The sequence below is a fragment of the Rhipicephalus microplus genome, unplaced genomic scaffold, assembly GCF_043290135.1.
Source record: "Rhipicephalus microplus isolate Deutch F79 unplaced genomic scaffold, USDA_Rmic scaffold_705, whole genome shotgun sequence".
Lineage (NCBI taxonomy): Eukaryota > Metazoa > Arthropoda > Arachnida > Ixodida > Ixodidae > Rhipicephalus > Rhipicephalus microplus.
In genome coordinates, this window is record NW_027465261.1 from 25,001 (window position 1) to 33,787 (window position 8,787).

General features: G+C 59.6%; 1 non-coding gene across 1 annotated transcript; it reads right to left on the reverse strand.

The window, feature by feature from the left end:
- Nucleotides 1-1,598: 1,598 nt before the first annotated feature.
- LOC142795508 (small subunit ribosomal RNA) lies at nt 1,599-3,413 on the reverse strand. The gene has a single exon (XR_012893080.1). It is a non-coding gene; the product is annotated as a small subunit ribosomal RNA (ribosomal RNA).
- Nucleotides 3,414-8,787: the final 5,374 nt, after the last annotated feature.

Consider the following 8,787-nt stretch of genomic DNA (forward strand, 5'->3'; position numbering starts at 1 on the left):
TTTTCGGCTGCCGCAAATCGAGCAAACGGTGTGTTTCGGACGGCGTTTCGCTTCCGCTACTTGCGAGTGCTTTCGTGGTCCACCCCTCTATAAATACTCGGGAGGCGTCGAAGCCGGTTCTCCAAGCCGGACCCGTAGGTATCGTTGTGTGCTCGCTCTCATTGGCCCGCCTAACCAGAAAATGCCTGCGGTACACCCATTTGGATAAGAGTGCACGCAGATGCGGGCCTCGACGGCTACACATTTCCTCGGGCGGCCGCCTCCCGGCCTCCGTGGAGCGCGGGATGCACGGTCCCATCGACAAGCCTCTCCCGTTTTTACCGTGGCGTCGCGGTTCACCACGGCGGGCGGGTCGGTCTCCTCCGCATAAAAAGGGGGACCCCCGCTTTTTGTTCCACGAAATCGCACAAGCTTTTTTCGCATCCACGGTTTGCCACCGCACACCAAAATGCCGATCCGGCTGCCTACTTTAGCCAACAGGTGGAGCCAGGCGCGCCGTACTTGCGCGGCACTTCCCACGTCCACCGAAGTCGGTGCCAAGGACCACTTTCGGCGCCGGAGCCGCGTACGAGCCTACTCGAGGCGGAAGAACGAAGCCAGCAAGGGCCTGGCCGCAAGTGCGTTCAATTGTCGGGACGTCCAAGTCCCTCGTTCTTCCGTGCTTCCTCTTTCGGCAAGTCGTTGCGGCACCTTCCCAAAGCGCGCAGACCCGCTAATCGCGACGAGCGCGACGTGGCCGTGCCGCCTTTCCCTCGGCAGCAAGCAAAACGCCTGGCAACGTCGACGCTCCCCTAACCGCGATCTCGCACCGTGTTTCGTGTGGCGAATTCAAAAGCCGGCCGGCGCTGCTGCAACCATTACGGTCGGTACGCATACGCCGCGGAGGGCGGGACGGTCATCGGAGCGTGCGGTTCCTCCATCGAGTACTGCGCACCTCGGCCGTCGCATCGCCGTGCCATGACCGGCCGCGCGTCAACGCGAACCGGTGCCAGCGAGATCCCTCGCCTGCAAGAACCGACCGGCAGCCTCCGTCACCCGAGGACGCGGAGGCGCTTGCCGCGGACGGCGGGACGGTATGCACTGGTGCACAGCGGACCCGTCACATCGCCAGTTCCTTGACCGACCGCCGACGCTTGTGCCGTTCCTCTCGTACTTGGCAGTCGCCGCGCGATTGTCGGGTCTCGTTCTTGCACGCTCGAACGGTCGGGAGGGCACTCGGCTGGCGTTTCGGGAACGCGCAGCCTCGCCTTCTACCGACGTAACCACGACTCGCCGTTCGCGCTCCGCCGCTCCTGTTTACAGTACTAGGCGGTCCCGCAGCGGTCGGGTCGCGCATTTCGAGCGCTTCGAGCCACGGTGCAGTGGCGGGTCGAAAGCCGACCTATGAGTGCGTTGCGCCGTTTGTACCCGCGTCCGCCACCTGGCCGACCGTCCAAGGTCGCGGTGTTGGCGTCCGCTGGGCGCAACAATTTGTCACGGGGTGCCGCTCCACATTCAGGCAGCCCCGTGGGGAAAAGCCGACCCCGCGTCCAAACGGGGTCAGCGGCAGAAAGTGTCGGGCGCAGACGCAGCTGAGGCGCTCACCCTTCACAATCCGTTAATGATCCTTCCGCAGGTTCACCTACGGAAACCTTGTTACGACTTTTACTTCCTCTAAATGATCAAGTTTGGTCATCTTTCCAACAGACCGGCGCAACCGAAAGGCCGCGCCGGACATCGGTCCGAAGACCTCACTAAATCATTCAATCGGTAGTAGCGACGGGCGGTGTGTACAAAGGGCAGGGACGTAATCAACGCGAGCTTATGACTCGCGCTTACTGGGAATTCCTCGTTCAAGGGGAACAATTGCAAGCCCCTATCCCAATCACGAAAGAAGTTCCACGGGTTACCCAGTCTTTTCAGACAGGGATAAAGACACGCTGCTTCCTTCAGTGTAGCGCGCGTGCGGCCCCGGACATCTAAGGGCATCACAGACCTGTTATTGCTCTGTTTCGTGCGGCTAGGAGCCGCTTGTCCCTCTAAGAAGGTTGTAAGGTGCTGGGAACCCCGCACCTATTTAATAGGCTAGAGTCTCGTTCGTTATCGGAATTAACCAGACAAATCGCTCCACCAACTAAGAACGGCCATGCACCACCATCCACCGAATCAAGAAAGAGCTCTCAATCTGTCAATCCTCCCAGTGTCCGGGCCGGGTAAGTTTTCCCGTGTTGAGTCAAATTAAGCCGCAGGCTCCACTCCTGGTGGTGCCCTTCCGTCAATTCCTTTAAGTTTCAGCTTTGCAACCATACTTCCCCCGGAACCCAAATACTTTGGTTTCCCGGAAGCTGCCCGCCGAGTCATTTGAGTAACTCAGGCGGATCGCTGGTTGGCATCGTTTATGGTCAGAACTAGGGCGGTATCTGATCGCCTTCGAACCTCTGACTTTCGTTCTTGATCAATGAAAACATTCTTGGCAAATGCTTTCGCAGTAGTTCGTCTTGCGACGGTCCAAGAATTTCACCTCTAGCGCCGCAATACGAATGCCCCCGTCCGTCCCTCTTAATCATTACCTCGTATTCCAAAAACCAACAGAACAGAAACGAGGTCTTGTTCTATTATTCCATGCAAGTTTATTCAGGCGACTCGCCTGCGTTGAGCACTCTAATTTTTTCAAAGTAAAAGCACCGGCCATCTCGAGGCACACAATGAAGTGCACCAAGAAAGAACCGGCATGATGTTCAGTCCGAGCCGTCGCATCGGGTAGATGCACTACTCGTCTGGAACTGAGATCCAACTACGAGCTTTTTAACCGCAGCAGCTTTAGTATACGCTATTGGAGCTGGAATTACCGCGGCTGCTGGCACCAGACTTGCCCTCCAATTGATCCTCGTTAAAGGATTTAGAGTGTACTCATTTCAATTACGGGGCCTCAAAAGAGTCCCGTATTGTTATTTTTCGTCACTACCTCCCCGTGCCGGGAGTGGGTAATTTGCGCGCCTGCTGCCTTCCTTGGATGTGGTAGCCGTTTCTCAGGCTCCCTCTCCGGAATCGAACCCTGATTCTCCGTTACCCGTAACAACCATGGTAAGCAAGTAACCTACCATCGAAAGTTGATAAGGCAGACACTTGAAAGAAACGTCGCCGGCTCGTGGCCATGCGATCAGCACAAAGTTATCCAGAGTCACCACACAATACGGGCCGAAACCCGATCGATCTTGGTCTAATAAAAGCACCCGTTACCCAAAGGGCTCCAGGCTCACTGCATGTATTAGCTCTAGAATTGCCACAGTTATCCAAGTAGGAAGAAACGATCTAAGGAACCATAACTGATTTAATGAGCCATTCGCGGTTTCGCCTTATTTCGGCATGTACTTAGACATGCATGGCTTAATCTTTGAGACAAGCATATGATTACTGGCAGGATCAACCAGGTAATCGTTCGACTGCGCGTCCGTCCTCGCCCTCGGCGGGCCGGACGCAGTCTGTGTGCGGCGGAGGCCACCTTCAGGCGCCCCAACACGCTTATTTTGCACTCCGAGATGACGGCGTTCGAGCTCGCTACGGCACAACCTTCCCGAAAGACGAGTGGGAGCCGTGCGGCAAGAAGCACGTTCATGCTCGCTCTTTTTCGTTGCATCGACTCGGTCGCGCCGTGCGGGTTGCCCAAGCCCGCTGCACTGTCGGTGGACCGGCCGGAACTAGCAACGGAGCCGAGACTGCAAAGCCGCCAGACGACGGGTCACGCCCGCGTCTTCGGCGCTTTCGCATCTGAATCGCCCGAGGACGACACGGAACACACCTCGATATCGTGGTAAAACGGCACCGTCCGACAACCAGCCCCTAACGCATCAAGCGGATGAGGCTGCAGACGACTGCCGTGGATTCCCCTGGAGCAGACCCGAGGACACGCTTGACGAGGCCGAAGCCCGCCGCATATCAGACACCCGGTCGCTTTCGCGTACGCCGCTCACGAGAACCCCCACATAATAGCAGCGATAAGTACCCAGACCTCCTTGGGCCCTAATACGAGCGTACTCGAGAAAATTTCACCGCGGGTGTGCCCCGAAACGTGTGGCATGTTGAGCGTGCCACAAGTCTACGTCGCTCTCAAACCCGCCGAGGTCGTAGAATTTGCGACCCTACTCACGAAATTCCCACCGAGGATACGGCCGCAAACGTACCGCACCTTGGGTAGGCCACGAGTTTGTGCAACACTACGCTGACGGCACAGCACCGAGGTCGTGCGCGCACGCACGGGAAAATTCCGCCGCGGTTTCTGCCGAAAACGTGAGGCACCACGACTCTCCGCAAGTTCGCGTCGACTGCGAAAGACCGAAGTCGTGAACGACGTGTCCGCTACTCGCCGCCGACACGCTGGACACCAAACGTACAACGACTCGACGGCGTCGTAGAGGCCCACGACGCGGTTTTCCTTAACGACGTCTCGGCGTGGCACCGACAGGTTAGAACGGCCGACCAACGTTCCCTGTCCGCCGTTCGGCTCAGTCGAAGGGCTCGGCGACTTCGGCAACGCTGCGAAGCCGCACGGTGACGCACGCCATGTCCCCATTTTTTTTTTTCTTTCTGCGTCTGCCGGGGTGCCCCTATAATAGCAGCGATAAGCACCCAGACCGCCGTGGGTCGCTCGCCCCGGCTGACGTGGTTTTTCGTACTCCTGCGGCGGTCGCCGTCAAGCACGTCCAAATACGCTACTTTCGTGGGCGCATTCACGCTCTTTCGCTTCGCCGGAGTGCCAGCACTCACTCTGCCAAAAACGGCGAACATCCGAGCGGCGGTTCCCACTTTTGCGTCGGCGTCGCAAACCCCGCCCCGGCAGACGAGGTTTGCCGTACTCGTGCGACGGTGGCCGGCGGGCACGTCGAAAGACGCCGATATCGTGCGCGAATTGGCGCACCTTGGCTTCACCGGAGTGCCGCCACTGACTCCTCCAAAAACGGCGAAGATCCGAGCGGCGCTTCCCACTTTCGCATCGGCGTCCCGAACTCCGCCCCGGCTGACGCGGTTTACCGTACTCGTGCGACGGTCGCCGGCGAGCACGTGGAAAGACGCCGATATCGTGCCCGAATCGGCTCCGTTCGGCTTCGCCGGAGTGCCAGCACTGGCTCGGCGAAAGACGACGAACATCCGAGCGACGGTTCTCACTATTGCGTACGCGTCGCAAACCCCGCCCCGGCAGACGCACTTTGCCGTACTCGTGCGACGGTCGCCGGCGAGCACGTAGAAAGACGCCGATATCGTGCCGGAATCGGCCCCGTTTGGCTTCGCCGGAGTGCCAGCACTCACTCGGCCACAAACGGCGAACATCCGAGCGGCGGTTCCCACTTAGCCGTCGGCGTCCCGAACTCCGCCCCGGCAGACGCGGTTGCCGAGCTCGTGCGACTAGCGACCGCGAAGCCGTCTCGCGACGCCGCTTTCGTGCGCGGCTCCCACTGCGACCTGGGTCACCCGAGGTCGACGAGCAAAAAAGAATGTCGAAAAAAAATTTTTTTTTTTTTGCGTCTGCCGGGGTGCCCCTATAATAGCAGCGATAAGCACCCAGACCGCCATGGGTCGCTCGCCCCGGCTGACGTGGTTTTTCGTTTTCCTGCGGTGGTCGTCGTCAAGCACGTCCAAACACGCCACTTTCGTGGGCGCATTCGCGCTCTTTCGCTTCGCCGGAGTGCCAGCACTCACTCTGCCAAAAACGGCGAACATCCGAGCGGCGGTTCCCACTTTTGCGTCGGCGTCGCAAACCCCGCCCCGGCAGACGAGGTTTGCCGTACTCGTGCGACGGTGGCCGGCGGGCACGTCGAAAGACGCCGATATCGTGCGCGAATTGGCGCACCTTGGCTTCACCGGAGTGCCGCCACTGACTCCTCCAAAAACGGCGAAGATCCGAGCGGCGCTTCCCACTTTCGCATCGGCGTCCCGAACTCCGCCCCGGCTGACGCGGTTTACCGTACTCGTGCGACGGTCGCCGGCGAGCACGTGGAAAGACGCCGATATCGTGCCCGAATCGGCTCCGTTCGGCTTCGCCGGATTGCCAGCACTGGCTCGGCGAAAGACGACGAACATCCGAGCGACGGTTCTCACTATTGCGTACGCGTCGCAAACCCCGCCCCGGCAGACGCACTTTGCCGTACTCGTGCGACGGTCGCCGGCGAGCACGTAGAAAGACGCCGATATCGTGCCGGAATCGGCCCCGTTTGGCTTCGCCGGAGTGCCAGCACTCACTCGGCCACAAACGGCGAACATCCGAGCGGCGGTTCCCACTTAGCCGTCGGCGTCCCGAACTCCGCCCCGGCAGACGCGGTTGCCGAGCTCGTGCGACTAGCGACCGCGAAGCCGTCTCGCGACGCCGCTTTCGTGCGCGGCTCCCACTGCGACCTGGGTCACCCGAGGTCGACGAGCAAAAAAGAATGTCGAAAAAAATTTTTTTTTTTTTTTTTTGCGTCTGCCGGGGTGCCCCTATAATAGCAGCGATAAGCACCCAGACCGCCATGGGTCGCTCGCCCCGGCTGACGTGGTTTTTCGTTTTCCTGCGGTGGTCGTCGTCAAGCACGTCCAAACACGCCACTTTCGTGGGCGCATTCGCGCTCTTTCGCTTCGCCGGAGTGCCAGCACTCACTCTGCCAAAAACGGCGAACATCCTAGTGGCGGTTCCCACTTTTGCGTCGGCGTCGCCAACCCCGCCCCGGCATACGCGGTTTGCCGTACTCGTGCGGCGGTGGCCGGCGGGCACGTCGAAAGACACCGATATCGTGCGCGAGTCGATGCTTCTTGGTCTCGCAGGAGGGCCGCCACTCACTCCTGCAAAAACGGCGAAGATCCGAGCGGCGCTTCCCACTTTTTCGTCGGCGTCGCAAACCTCGCCCCGGCAGACGCGCTTTGCCGTACTCGTGCGACGGTCGCCGGCGAGCACGTCGAAATACGCCGATATCGTGCCCGAATCGGCCCCGTTTCGCTTCGCCGGAGTGCCAGCACTCGCTCGGCCAAAGACGACGAACATCCGAGCGACGGTTCCCACTATTGCGTACGCGTCGCGAACCCCGCCCCGGCAGACGCGGTTTGCCGTACTCGTGCGGCGGTGGCCGGCGGGCACGTCGAAAGACGCCGATATCGTGCACGAATTGGCGCTCCTTGGCTTCACCGGAGTGCCAGCACTCACTCGGCCAAAAACGGCGAACATCCGAGCAGCGGTACCCACTTAGCCGTCGGCATCCCGAACTCCGCGCCGGCTGACGCGGTTGCCGAGCTCGTGCGACTAGCGACCGCGAACGCGTCTCGCGACGCCGCTTTCGTGCGCGGCTCCCATTGCGACCTGGGTTACCCGAGCTCGACCAGCAAAAAAGAAGGTCGAAAATTTTTTTTTTTTTTTTCTGCGTCTGCCGGGGTGCCCCTATAATAGCAGCGATAAGCACCCAGACCGCCGTGTGTCGCTCGCCCCGGCTGACGTGGTTTTTCGTACTCCTGCAGCGGTCGCCGTCACGCACGTCCAAATACGCCACTTTCGTGGGCGCATTCGCGCTCTTTCGCGTCGCCGGAGTGCCAGCACTCACTCTGCCAAAAACGGCCAACATCCGAGCGGCGGTTCCCACTTTTGCGTCGGCGTCGTAAACCCCGCCCCGGCAGACGCGGTTTGCCCTACTCGTGCGACGGTCGCCGGCGAGCGCGTCGAAAGACGCCGATATCGTGCGCTAATTGGCGCTCCTTGGCTTCTCCGGAGTGCCGCCACTCACTCCTCCAAAAACGGCGAAGATCCGAGCGGCGTTCTCCACTTTCGCATCGGCGTCCCGAACTCCGCCCGGGCTGACGCGGTTTACCGTACTCGTGCGACGGTCGCCGGCGGGCACGTCGAAAGACGCCGATATCGTGCCGTAATCGGCCCCGTTTGGCTTCGCCCGAGTGCCAGCACTCACTCGGCCAAAAACGGCGAACATCCGAGCAGCGTTTCCCACTTTCGCATCGGCGTCCCGAAGCCCGCCCCGGCAGACGCGGTTTGCCCTACTCGAGCGACGGTCGCCGGCGATCACGTCGAAAGGCGCCGAATTCGTGCACGAATCGATGCTTCTTGGTCTCGCAGGAGGGCCGCCACTCACTCCTGCAAAAACGGCGAAGATCCGAGTTGCGCTTCCCACTTTTTCGTCGGCGTCCCGAACTACGCCCCGGCTGACGCGGTTTACCGTACTCGTGCGACGGTCGCCGGCGGGCACTTCAAAATACGCCGATTTCGTGGGCGCATTCACGCTGTTTCGCTTCCCCGGAGTGCCAACACTCACTCTGCCGAAAGCGGCGATCATCCGAGCGGCGGTTCCCACTTTTGCGTCGGCTTCGCAAACGGCGCCCCGGCAGACGCGCTCGTGCGACGTACTCGTGCGACGGTCGCCGGCGAGCACGTCGAAAGACGCCGATATCGTGCTCGAATCGACCCCGTTTCGCTTCGCCGGAGTGCTGCCAGTCACGGCGCAGAAAACGGCGAACAAGTGTTTTTTTTTTTTTTTTTTCCTAGAATTTGTGTTATAGAAGGCACATTTGATATCGGACGATAATTTTCAACTTTATCACGCGCACCGATTTTCGTGTAGAGGTTTGCAAGTTTATGGGAATTTCTCCACTTGGAATAATGCGATTTAGTAGTACTACGAGAACTTCATGGATGTACTCAAGGGTACGGGGCAAGTCAGTTACGTCAACACCTGCAGATTTTTTACACTTCAAACTGAAAATTGTTGGTTGTGAGTCCTCGTGTGATATTAAAGGCCGATTCGCTAACACATAGAACAAAGAAAGAAAGGAAGAAAAAACGCC